Below are 13,801 nucleotides of genomic sequence, written 5' to 3'. Positions count from 1 at the left end.
GAGTTCGCTGGTTCGGATCCCGGGCGCGTGCCGACGCGCTGCTTGGCAAGCCATGCTGTGGCGGTGTCCCATATAGGGTGGAGGAGGATGGGCACGGATGTTGGCCCGGGGCCATCTTCCTCAGCAAAAAAAAGAGGAGGATTGGCAGATGTTGGCACAGGCCTGATCTCCTCACAAAAAAAAAAAACAAAAAAAAAAAACAGGCAATTTTGCAAATTTCCAGTGAATGGGAAACTATAAAATGTAACATATCTAATAAATAACTAAATAAAATTCTACAATAGAAAAATAAAATAATGTAAATTAAGAACTTAATGGATGTTTCAGTGACAAACTAGATTTGGCTGAAAGATATTCAGTTAACAGAAGTAATAAGCTGAGAGAAATGTTCAAAGAAACTATCCAGATTAAAGATAGTCAAAGGGGCAAAATATAGAAAACTTTGTAAAAAACAAAAAGATATAATGAGAAGGTCTAACAGACGAGGCATGGAAGCAAAGAAAAAAGAGAATGGAGCAAAAGCAATATTTGACGAGATAATCGCTGATGGTTGCTCCCAAATAATAAAAGACATGAATCAACAGAATCAACAGGCCTAACAAATATCAAGCAGTATAAGTAAAAATTAACACCTAGTCATATTATAGCAAAATGACAGAAAAACAAATAAAAACATAAAATTATAAATGAATCTAGGAGAAAAAAAGAGGAAAAAGCAACAGGATGCCTTCAAAGGAGCAACAACTAGAATGACCACTAAATTCTAGAAAGTGACAATGAAGACACTGGAATGGTAGTATCAATGTATTAAAAAAAAAACTCGTAACCTAGAATTTATAATACTCGGTGAAAATACTGTTCACTCACAAAGGTGAAATAGAGGTATGTTTCATGAAACAAAACTCTAGAGAATTTACCTGTAGAACCCCACTAAGTCAGGCTACATTTTCCAAACGTGCTCTTCTTCCAGTGTGACTGGCATCACTCCCACGCTGAGAGAGGGTCTATGTTCTCTCTCCTTAAATCTAGTTGGGTTTTGTGAGTCTTCTGATAAATAAGTATGGCAGAAGTACACAGTACATGGAAGTACTGTGAGATTCCACGGTAAAGTCATAAAATGATTCTCTTCTGACACACTCTCTCTCTCTTCCTCTCTCATCACCCCTCCCTGCTCTTTCTCTGAAATTTCGCCTTTAGAACCCAAGCACGCTATGGAGAAGCCCAAACTAGAACGTGGAGAATGCCGCAGGAAGAGAAAGTGAAGTCCTCGGTCCACAGGCAGCACCCGCTTTCAGTCAGGTGAGAAAACAAGCCTTGCAAGGTTTTCATTCCCCAGCCTTTCAGTCTTCCACCTGAGATTCCAAACGTCAGGGAGCCAAGACAAACTGTCCCCACTATATCCTGTCTAAGCTCCTCACCCACAGAAACTGTGCGAGATAACATACGATGTTGTTTTAAGCCACTAAGTATTGAGAATTTTTGTATTCTAATTATAATAACTGAAAGATTTCGGTACCACGAGTGGGGTCCTATGCAACAAAAACTAAAAACTGACAGTGGCTATGGAGGAGAGACAGACAGAATTTGAAAAGACTTTGAATAGACTGTTAGCAGAAACCTGATGGCCGCTGAGGAGGCTGTCAGTGAGAGCTTACAGAAAAAGGAAGAAAACTTGGAAGTGAAAGAAAGAGAATCATTGTTATGTCCTGGCAGAAAGTTTAGCAATACTACTTGTGATAAAGTAGCAAGTAGAAAATGTGCTTAATGAAATAGATAATTTATCTAAGGAGATTTCTAAGCAGGATGTGGAAGCTGCCTCTCGGCTTCCAGCTGCTTATAATAAAATGCTAGAGAAGAGGATAAGCTAAATGAGGACTCGTTAAATAAAGCAGATCCAAGACTTGCTGGATTCATAAATAAAATTGTCTCTCTTCCCAGCATCTCCAGGATTCTCAGATTAAGAAAGTGTTTCAAGTAAAGTCATACCCTTCTTAAAGTCATATCTTTCTTCCCCGAATATATAAGGCAGTGCCTTAGAATTGTTCAGTGAAACAAAAATCTCTTTATGGATTTTAAAGGCATATTGTATTTTTAAAAACAAGTTTCAAATTAAAATTTAATAAAACATAAGGATGACTTTTACTGTCATAAGCAATATTTTTACAATGTCCAGTAATGAGTTGACTGATAATTTTCTCTTCAGGGAATATACCATTTGGTTTATTACAGCATGCTTGAGTCTTCAGTGTCCATTTTATGACCAGGTTAAAGCTAAACTTATAGTCCTAGAGTGCAAATATTAACGTGATTTCTCAAATAAATAGTACTCTATTTATTAAATCTAAGATGCTGTTGATTGACCCATTATTTTTTGTAAAACTAAAAAAAGAAAAATTGCTGCCAAATCAACTGTGATCCAACACTCTCTTATTGTTTCATTGTGTCTTCTTCTCACTAAAATCTTATACTTATTAAATAAGATAATTTAGAAGGATTTTTAGACAACTAAAAAATAAACTCTTGTGTGTATATAAAATGGGAAATAACTTTGAAAACAGTTAAGGTACCCTTAACATATCTTATCATTAAAAATACAATACTTTTGAATCACTTTTCAACTCAAAGTTGTTCACGTCAGTGGTTTTCCACACCTTTTGTCTTCTGTACCACCCAAGGCATTGGAAAGGCAACTTTCTTGGAAGGTTACTTCACTGTCGTCTCCGTCTCCAGGATTCTCTTTCAAGCTCCGACACTGCTTCTGCAAGTTTTACTGCTTTCCTGACTTTATCAGATGATAACAATTGAAGGTTTTTAGACAGTATCTGCAACTCATAGTCCTTCTCCAGTGATTCTCAAGTGGTTTAATAATTTACACGTCAAAGGGTTTCTGGAATCCAGTGATGCCACCAAAAAAATTTACAAAATTCACATGTGTGCAAGAAACTACCTCATAAATGCTGTCTGGCCAATAGTAATTTTAAGATGTTTCTGATTGTGATGCATGTCTATTTTAGAGATGTTAAATTGTGAAAAATATGCATATTAGAATCAATAAAATACGGTTTTACTGGTAAAATTGTATCTCAATTATCAGCATATATTGTTCTAGACCCAGAATAATTTAATAAGCACATTTTGGTTTCTTGATGGATCCAAGAGTGACATCCAGTAGGATATAGGTGAATTAGATTTTCCCCTACCCAAAGGCAATCTCAAAGTCATATTAGAGTCTTTCTAAATTAAAGAATGAGACCCTGCCAACCTAGAGTGAATGAATTCATTGAGAATCACAAACAGAACTAGTTGGTTGATTACTTCTGTTGCCTAGGCCCTAAATCATATGAATGAAATTTATACTGTGCCAGTGCTTCGCACATCAACACAGCTCTGAAAAGCTATCTATTTAGTTTGAGGAAATGAATAAAATTTTTATAAGTATCTGGGCTCTACACGTTGAATCTGCTGGTATCAAGCAAGTCTAATAATTGTTGGGGTGGGATATCAACCATAGGTTTCTAAGATGCTTGTAAGCTCATTTGCTTACCTATAGTTCCAAATTTCCTGAAGAATAAACACAAGAGCTACTGCTGAATGGTAGGTCCCTATGCATTCGCAATGACCACAAACATGTCCTCTAACCACGGAAACTTGGCTGAATCTGGCGAATTACCCTGGTTTCAAACCAACTGCAGTGTTCCAAAAAACAAGCGCTCTAGAATTATAAGAGCCAAACATTTTCTTTAAAAAATTTGTTTAGCTAATATTAGGGCATGAAAGTTCTTTTCTCGCTAAGAGATTCATAATGTAATTCTACTGATAGCTCACTATTTATAAAATATACCATTTGTATCTACAATCTCCCATTTAGATCCAACTATATGTATATGATTATTTGCAATCTGCATATAGTTATAATTTTATTAATTAAATGTAGCTAAGCAAAAGTATGATGAGATTTGTGACACCTACAAATTTCTCTCAAAATTGAGTATAATCACTAGTGATTAGCTAGTTATCAGGTGATTTTTTTCTGCTTGTTTTATATCAGTACTTTTAATATCAACATATGCCTATTTCAAGCATCCTCAGAATAGTATGTTTCTTTCAGTTAAACAGTTTTAAGCCTTTGGATGGAAACAGTGAGTGAAATTACCCAGATATATAAGCACATGTTTAACACAAGAGGCGACAACATTCAGTATATCGTTTAACCAGGTCTACAAGTAATATACTAATATTATTACATTCTTGATCAAAAAAATACGTTCATTTACATTTGATCCTGTTCAACATACTGGCAAAGGCAAGAGCTGATGGAAAGAGAGATAATTTGAAATGCTAATGTAGTACAAAGTGATAGAGATGTCCAAGAGAGTTTGGAGTGGGTAAGGCTTTCAAATCTGGGTCCATGCTGTAAAATGGAAAACAAAAGTGCATGTCCTCTGGCTTCGTTACCAAAACGGGAGGATAGTATCCAGATACTGTTCTCTCCAAAGCATGGTGTGGTGGCTAATACTCTAGGCTTAAAATTAGAAAGTTCAGAGAGGTTAAGAGTCTTGCCCAAGGTCGTTTATGTGAAAGAAGCAGTGCAGGCAGTTAGCCTACCAGATGCTTCTTCCAAAGTTCTTTCCTTTACCCTATGAAACCTCCCACTATTATAGGTCCTTTGTTGAGTATTGAAAATAACTTTTGGGCCGGCCCCGTGGCTTAGCGGTTAAGTGTGCGCGCTCCGCTACTGGTGGTCCTGGTTCGGATCCCGGGCGTGCGCCAACGCACCGCTTCTCCGGCCATGCTGGGGCCGGGTCCCACATGCAGCAACTAGAAGGATGTGCAGCTATGACATACAACTATCTACTGGGGCTTTGGGGGAAAAAAAAAAAGGAGGAGGATTGGCAATAGATGTTAGCTCAGAGCCGGTCTTCCTCAGCAAAAAGAGGAGGATTAGCATGGATGTTAGCTCAGGGCTGATCTTCCTCACAAAAAAAATAAATAAATAACTTGTAGAAAATGGTTAACATAGCTCTTCTTATATGGTCTTTAAAATACTTAAGGATTCAAGATATGCGTAGCTGAAATGATTAGAGATTAAAATCGTGTGTAAAAAGTGTTAATTGTGAGGGAAGAGGAATAAGCACTTGACATCAACAAAGGAAGGTCTATCATATAATACTGTGTAAGACGCTATCCCCAAAACTTAGTAGTTTAAACTCATCTGCATTCATGGTTGCTCTTACATCTATGAGTAAGCTAGATGGTTCTGCTGATCTGGGTCAGGCTTGGCCCATCTTGGCATCGGTGCTCAGCTGCGTGTGAGCTGGGGGCTAGGGGTCCTAGCACGGACCTCATTCACGTCTGACAGTTGGCTGGCAGTCATCTGGCACGACGACTAGGCCTTGTGTCTTTCATTATCCAGCACATTATCCTGAGTATGTTTTCACGGTAGTATCAAGAGAGTACTTTCATTATCCAGCAGATTATCCTGAGTATGTTTTCACGGTAGTATCACGAGAGTAAGCAGTAGCGTTCAGGGCCTTGGAACTGGCGCAGTTTCACATGTACTGTATTCTATTTGCAGAACAATTCACACAACCAGCCTAGATTCAAGGGGTAGAGAAACAGACTCTACTCATGAAGGGAAGAGCTATAAAGTCACATTGCAAGGGGCTTGGAAATAGAAAGAGGTGATGAGTTGGGGACATGTTTTTAACCAGCCTACTGGAGTAGAAATTAGACTGGGAGGTATCAGAGAAAATCTCTCTAAAGAGGTCACAGTTGAGCTAAGCTGAAGAGTTAGATGAATGCTATGTATGTAACAATAAAAAAAAAGGAGTGGTTTGGTACATTTGGAGATAAAGGGGTAGAGTACTAATAATGCAAATAACTGAAGCTTTATGATATTAACTTTATGAAGAAAAGTGTTCTAATTTTAATTTCTAGTAAATGTTAATGGTTGAAAAAATGAGTAAAGAAGAAATTACATTTATTAAATGAACTGATTAAATTTAAAATGTAATTTTAATATAGTTTATCTTTGATTTGTAAGATTTCCATATTTAGCTACAACGGAGCCCAAAGGATTTAATTGTGGATTCAACCTGAAAGATTGTACAAGTGTCAGACTGGCACAATTACGAATGTCACAGGCATATATTATCATATTGTAGTTTATTGCACTTTTTAAAAAAAATATTAATTGTCAATGTTAAGCACGTGTTCAAGTTTTTGCTTCTCACTAAAAATTTTTAGAAATAATAGTTAAGTTTTTAACATCCTAATACATAAGAAAATAACAAAAATGAATGATTACATCAATACAAAAATAAAAACAAATGGTCATGAACTTTTACTGAGAATTGTTCGATAACCTTAGGAAAATATAAAGATCACTTGGCTGTCTTGAAAGAATATGAAAGGTCATCTGGTTCATCTTTCTGACTTTAGACGGAATATTCCTCTCATCAGAATTCTATATTTAGTGACATTTTTAGACTGTGTATACAAAACAGCAAGGGACTAGTCATTTGAAATGACAGAGGTTAAAAGAAGAGATCTTGAGTGAGTACAATTAATACTCCCCCTCGCAGTTGAACTCTATCTGTATCTACACACAAGCATCTCCAATCTTTTGATTGTGCTGTAGCCTCTGACCATGTAACCCTGGGACAAGTCACTGAACTTCACTGGATTCACGTTCCACACCCATGAGCAGGAGACTTATATACTGTTAAATTCGGATGCTGTATGTGATTATACTTGAAAGCCAGTATATTGTAAATGTTAAGTGTGGATTTTGCATTCAGACACACTGGATTTCACATCCTTGTTCCAGACTTTCTAGTTATGTGCTATCTGGCCAACTCTTGAACTTTCTCAGCCTCAATTTCTTAATATGTAGAAGGCAGATAATAATATTACCTACCTTATTCCCAATAAAGATTAAATGGGACAATGCATTGAGTCCCTTGCGCATTCCAGCACATAGTAAGTACTTTCACATTAGCCATCAAATGAGTGAATGAATGAATGAATGAATGTTTAGATACCAGTTTTCCTAAAATGATTTAAAATAATTATAAGCTAACTATCATGACTAAAGGAAGATGAAAGAGTATGGTACTAAGCTCTGAGCTGAACTGAGGATCGGTGACCTGACCACGCTATTTGGTTGCAAATATTATGAGCTTAGCCTAAGGTCAAAATAGATGTACACTGGACTTGATATTATTCAATCATTGCAAAGTGAAATATACAACATCTCTCTAGAAGTATTTTTTATTATGTCAGTGTTTTGTTTACTATAATAATTAAATAATTATTACCAATGACTTTCCAATTGAAATATTTTCTTTATCGACTATTAAGAACATTCTGAAATCTTTTTACTTTTATCTCTCAATTTTACTCCAAACAATAAGAGTCCAATCTTTCCTTATTTTAAATCTCTCCTTACAACTCTCTTTTGCTCTTTTAACGCTAAACATATAGACTGATCTGTGGCATAATTTGTATTTATTTGAAAATAACTAAAGATATAGAAAACTGCTGCATTAATGTCTCCCTATGCCCATAATGTAATTATTTCATCCTACTCATAAAAAGTCACTTACACTCATCTTTCTCATCCATTAAAAAAATAGTCCAGGACAGTAAAATAAATTTCTTAAAGCTGAATGTCTAGTGTGTTGTCTATCAGAGCAGAAGTAAAGCATGGAGCACTAAATTGATTTCAGAAGGCAGCAGCCTTTGTTGGGTCAAGCATGTATGCATACCTGAGGAAGTGATGAAATCATTCACTCGATTCACCTCCCTCCCAAGGGAACTGGTAATAAAAGTGTAGCAAAGACACAAATCAACCTTTAGACCTGTAAAGGACCTGAGAGCTTCTCTAATCCAATACCTTTATCATATAATTGAGGAAACTGAGGCACAGAGTAAGTAACTGATTGCCTAAGGTCATGAAGCTATGGCAAAATCTGGATAAGAATGGAGACCATCTGACTTCCTAATCCAGTACTTTTTTCTCTACAGCATGATGAAAGGAAGGGAGGGAGATCAATGGAAAGATGTGACTCCTCTGTGGTTACGCAGCCAAGCATCTGGTGATAGACATGGGACCATTGTGGTCAACAGGCCATGAGTCAGCAAGAATAGCAGACAGAGTAGATGAGACAGGATACCTAAGGACTGCATCTGACTAAGATAAGCTCCAGAAAGTAATAGTCGCTACTTCACTTACACCATCCAAATCTCACACACATTTCTCTTTTGGCCAAATTTAACCTGTAACCATACAGTGAAGGGGATTCTGGGAAATAGAGTTTCAAGTTTAACCATGCTGTCACAGTAAAACCACCCCAAATGGTATCCTTTGACCTACTCTAAATGTGAAATTCTTCAGGCATCACTCTGCTAAATTAATTATTTTTAGAACAACAAAGTTCTAAGGTGAATAGAGTGAAATATATGTTTTCCAAATATTTTTTAATTTCCATGTTATAATATTATTATGAGCCTCAATGAACATCAGTCCCTTTCAACATCTCCCATCAACCAAATCTTTTAAAAACACTCAGTGCTCCTTACTGTGAAGATGTTCATAAAATAGCTGTTTGGATATCTCTCTATCTCTCTTTTTCTACTTTTTCTCCATAAAAAGCTAGCCAGAATGGATAGATAGATAGATAGATAAATAGGTAGATAATGGATGATTTTAAACTACTTCATTACATGATAAGAAATTGAAGTTCTGTTACTGTATTCTTTTTTTTTTTTTAATTTTTTGTTTATTGCAGTAACATTGGTTCATAACATTGTATAAATTTCAGGTGTACATCATTATACTTCCATTTCTGCATAGATTACATCATGTTCACCACCCAAATACTAATACAACCCATCACCACACACATGTGCCCAATTATCCCTTTCGCCCTCCTCTCTCCCTCCTTCCCCTCTGGTAACCACCAATCCAATCTCTGTCTCTATGTGTTTGTTTATCGTTTTTATACATTATAAAATCACTCAGACTTTTGTTTTACTGGAGTCAAATTTTTGGTGCTATCTTGGCAGCTAAAACATCATTGGAGCCGAAAGTGTGGTCATTGATATCACACCTTCTTCTCCACCAGGATGTTCTTATGAGTGTTGACCCTTCCACTAGATGAAACGAACTCTCAAAGGCACTGTTTGCACTGCCGCCAAGAGAAAACATTCCTTCCACTAAACATTAATGTTTCTCACACCAGCTTAGCACTCATTAAAAATGGTTGGGGGCATGGAAACAATTATCCCAGTCACTCGAGGGCACACCCACTGGATACTTCAGGCTAAAGCATGTTTTGGCCTGAGCTACCCCAATAATTGCCTCCTAGCTCCACAATGGACATGGTTTGAACGTCCACTTAAGTTAATGTCTTTCTTCACTATTCTCTCTCTTTGTCCAAATACAATATCAGGATCACCCCCAGATGATTCTTTATCATACTCTGTTTTGGATCTTTCAGGGAGTCCACTCCTGGTGGAACCAAGGAACACCTGTCAGGGCAAGGAAGCCTCTGCTTCCAATTATTTCTGCCCTGCAGACACTTCTCATAAAGGAGCTTTCCTAGCCAAGTTCTAGTTATTATTTCCTGAGCCTTTTTTTTTCCCTTTCCAAGATACCTCTTGAGACCAAAACTTCTGACAGAACTGCAACTTGTGACACCAGATATTATAGGAATCTCTCATTATTTTGGCTTTTTCACTTCCTGACTTTTTACACACTTTTAATTGCATGCTTTGCAGTCTTTCCATTTATATTAAAGCAGAATTCTTTAAAGATTTTTTTCCTTTCCTTTATTTCTGTGGTTATTATTGGAAAGAGAGGTTTCCAGCAACCTTGTTGAAAGAAAGTACCAATGTGTCTCGTTCATTTTTAATGTTGTCTTAAATTCAATCTTTTTTCTTTCAATTTGCTATGTTTTGAATGTCATACAGGTTTCTAAGGATAATATGATGGCAAAACTTTCACCCTCTTTGCACATTCCTAGACAGTTGCATTTAAAGGGAAACTTTCCAGGGACGATAGCGTGGGTGTGGAATCACTTTGTCTGTTCTTGCTTGTATGTCTAAACAAAGTAAGAAATATTGCTTAGAAAGAGAACATTCAAAGGAAAATAAGTTGCAGATATGCCAACATTTTGCGTGATTCTGAAAATACTTTCCGGTTGTATCTTTTAGCCAAATCAGTCAGAAGATTAACTGCATTGCAACACAATCAGTGAATCTAATATTTCTCTTGGGTCACATAGAAGGAATATATATCTGATTAATTCTGAAACTCTATGATTGAGCATCCCCTTAATTTTAATACTGTTTTGTAGATCTGGCCTGCTCAAGTTCAGAGCAATAGCACTTATGTGTAACTTAAAATTACCCCTTTGAACCTGCAATCTGTCTAATTTGGGTTCTAAAGTAATGTGTGTTTGCATGTGTGTCTGCATGTATACATTTGCACAATCAAAATAATCTAATTACAAAATAAACTAAAAATTGACACTTTTAATTATACGTAAATAAATTTTAGATAATTGTACAACTTCAAGTCAATTGAAAAGACCATTGGGACACTAATAATTAAAGCATAAATTTGTAAGCTTTAAACACTACTTATACTACTTAAATATTATTTTCTTTTTAACTCTACATAAAGGGAAAATTGATGCTTTTTAAACAAATGGAACTGTTGATGTTAACTAATGCCATCTATTATTGTGAGCCAGATTTTTCTCATGTAATCTCTTTAGGGGGATGATGTGAGATGGAGATCATAGAGAAAACTTGAGGAAGCCTACCAAGGCGAGAAAATTTTTCAGTTAGACATCAGAAAAATCTTGGTTGAACAAGGATTACCCCAGAGAAGCCCTCAGATCCCTCCAAGGATCACACACAAACCCATAGTCAATTCAGAAACATTACAGAGCATGTATGGAAACCATCTTCTCTTAGATTTTTAACCTTGCAAATGTTATTTGTGTTTGAATTCCATTTTCCATTTGTAAATTAGACAGAATCACTGAGTGAGTGGCTTACTTTGCCACAGGAATCCAAGGACATCACTCTACAATATATATTCCAGAAGTGACTAAAACACAAGCATCCTTAATGAGCAGGGTATCAGTAGGATATAGTAAAAGTGGTCTTTGGAACCACAGCCACCAGCATTCAGAGCCTGGCTCTGTTGTAATTTAGATAAGTAACAAATTGTATTTGAATCTCAGTTTCCATATCAATAAAATGAAGATAACTATATTTAAGGTTTTATAACAATTAGGTGAGGTCACCTAGGTTAAAGATTTTTTACTGAATCTAACATATAGATGTTAATATTATAGTACATACAATCATATATTTCAACCCTCTGATATTACAAATGAGATAATAAATCACTTATCCAGAATCAGACTTTTTATGGGATAACTGAGAATGAAAGTGGGTTTTCCTATTCTTTCTTACCAAGGAGATTAGAGGAAAAAGATATTATAGTTTTAGAGAAACATCTCTTTTGTGGCAAAAACATGATCTAAAAGATGTGTCTAGGCACAGGGAGAAGTGAGCCATGGAGAAGTGAGACACATAAAGTTTTCCATTTCTGGATAATTCAATCTGATTGAGTAGGACCTTCCTGCTAGCTGTTAAAAATAGCTATTTAGAGTCCTGTTGTCTTGTGGCTACAGTGGTACAAGCGGTAACCAGTAGTAGTTGGCAGAACAATCTGTGATTTTATGTTCTTGGCTTCAAATCCTCACCAAAGATACCTCCTAATGACCAGAAGATTCAATGTGGTGCATAGACAGCCAATTTTCAATTTTGTGGCTCAAACTAGATGCATTCTGGTAAATTAAAATATATCCCACATCATCCTTGATAGAGAGGATTCAACTACCGCACCTACGTTGCCATTTGACCAGAGCTAAATGTAATAGATAAAGACCATGACTAACAGCCAGTCTGCCAACAGATGATTCAGAAATCCTATACGGAGAAATTTTTCTCTTTAGTAAAATCAATATCAACTAAGCTGCCTACTGAATGATATTGCTTGAAGCATTATAAATACTATGATCAAGAAATTCAACAGCAACGTCTTCTATCAGGATTGCTAACAACCTTTCTCATGACTTGAAGCTGAACTGAATGGAAGCAGAATGTATAAAACAGGGGTCTTTAGGCATTGATTTCACTTTCTTGTTGTATAAATACAGTCATCTTTCTTTGCTGTATGTGAAAAATGAAGTAAGCAAAATTATTTTCATCACACCTGGAAGCCTTGAGTTCAAGACTTGGCTATGTTCTCGGTTAGGTAGCCAGCTGTGTGATCTTGATCACATGACATCAATATCCTGGGACTGTAGAAGGAGGAATTTAGACTAAATTATTTTTAAATTCTCTTTCATCTAGATTTCTAAGATTACCCTTCTCCACCCCCAATGTAGGAACACACATATCTCAAATTTCCACTCACAACACAATCCTAAAGTTACTTGGTGTTTTTTTCATTCAAGAAACTTTCATTGGACACCCATTATATGCCAGGCACAGTGCAGATTCTGGGAATAATACAATAGTCCACATTATTAAGAAACTTAAATACCAGCAATGACCCAAGCTCTGAATCTCTGTGATATAGCTTGTTTTATGCAATCCCTTGGTCTCAGTTTTCTAAGGTAACAATTATCTGAATGACCAATCCATGTTAATGCAGGCTACTTACTCTGCCCTTTGTTCCTTATGAAATGAAATTCTTGACAGTAGTAATAAGGTGGGTGCAGGCTCTTTTTATTATTTCAAAAAAATTGAGCTTTTAATAAACAAGCACAAACTGTACCAAAAAATCAAGTTTCTATGCTTTGGGGTGAAATTAATTCTTTGATGTTCCAATAATTGTTATATATTGATTAGAAATTCTGCATGTTAGGTATACATGACTTCGGTGAAAAGAAAATAGGAACTATATTAATAACTAGTTCTTAAAGTATAGTTTATATGGGAGACAGGATATATCAAAACATGGGATCCTTAATGGAACTGTATTATGATTGAATAAGATGATTTTTAAAGTCCCTTTGAACTTTAAAATAAGATTCTTTATACTTCTGGGTTACCTCTCTAGATTTCAGAGTTAAAAATTCCAACTTCTCTTCTTGGATTCCTATGTGGTCTCAAATTTCATACGTGATTCCAATGGCTGATTTTTGTTTCCTTTTTCCTTTTTCTTTTTTTTCAGATTTAAGAAACAGCAAAGTAAAGACAGCCTTCAAACTAAGTGAAAAAGAGATAAATTCAACACTAGAGCCTATGTAATGCTGAAGTAATCAGAGTCACACATTACAAACCACCACAGCAAAATAATTAATCACTTCCTTAAAAAGCCTTATGAAACTTAAGACTGCAATTCCAAACAGAACTCACTATAAGAAGTAGCCAAAATGCTGCGATAAACCTCTTTAATATTCAAATTAAACTTGAAGTGTTTTGTACTAGAATGAAATAACTATAATTAAAAAAAAATGTAGGGGGAGAATTACTAATAAGATTCAAATGCTGATTTGTATAGCACTAAATAACTCTGAAGTGTCCAAGTATTAATTTTAGCTACAAACAATATTCCACAAATAACACATTGGTTCCCAGGAGTGCATAAACAGAAATTTTCTGCTCTTTCTTTTTTAATGCAGTATCAGAGATTCATTGGTAGTTTGCAACTGCACTTTACAGATTTATTTAGTCAAATGAATGAACGAGGCCCTGAAAAAGCAGTTTT

The sequence above is a fragment of the Diceros bicornis genome, chromosome 2 (assembly GCF_020826845.1).
Source record: "Diceros bicornis minor isolate mBicDic1 chromosome 2, mDicBic1.mat.cur, whole genome shotgun sequence".
NCBI classification, from domain to species: Eukaryota; Metazoa; Chordata; class Mammalia; order Perissodactyla; family Rhinocerotidae; genus Diceros; species Diceros bicornis.
The sequence above is the reverse complement of the archived record's forward strand: the minus strand, read 5'-3'. Positions refer to the sequence as shown.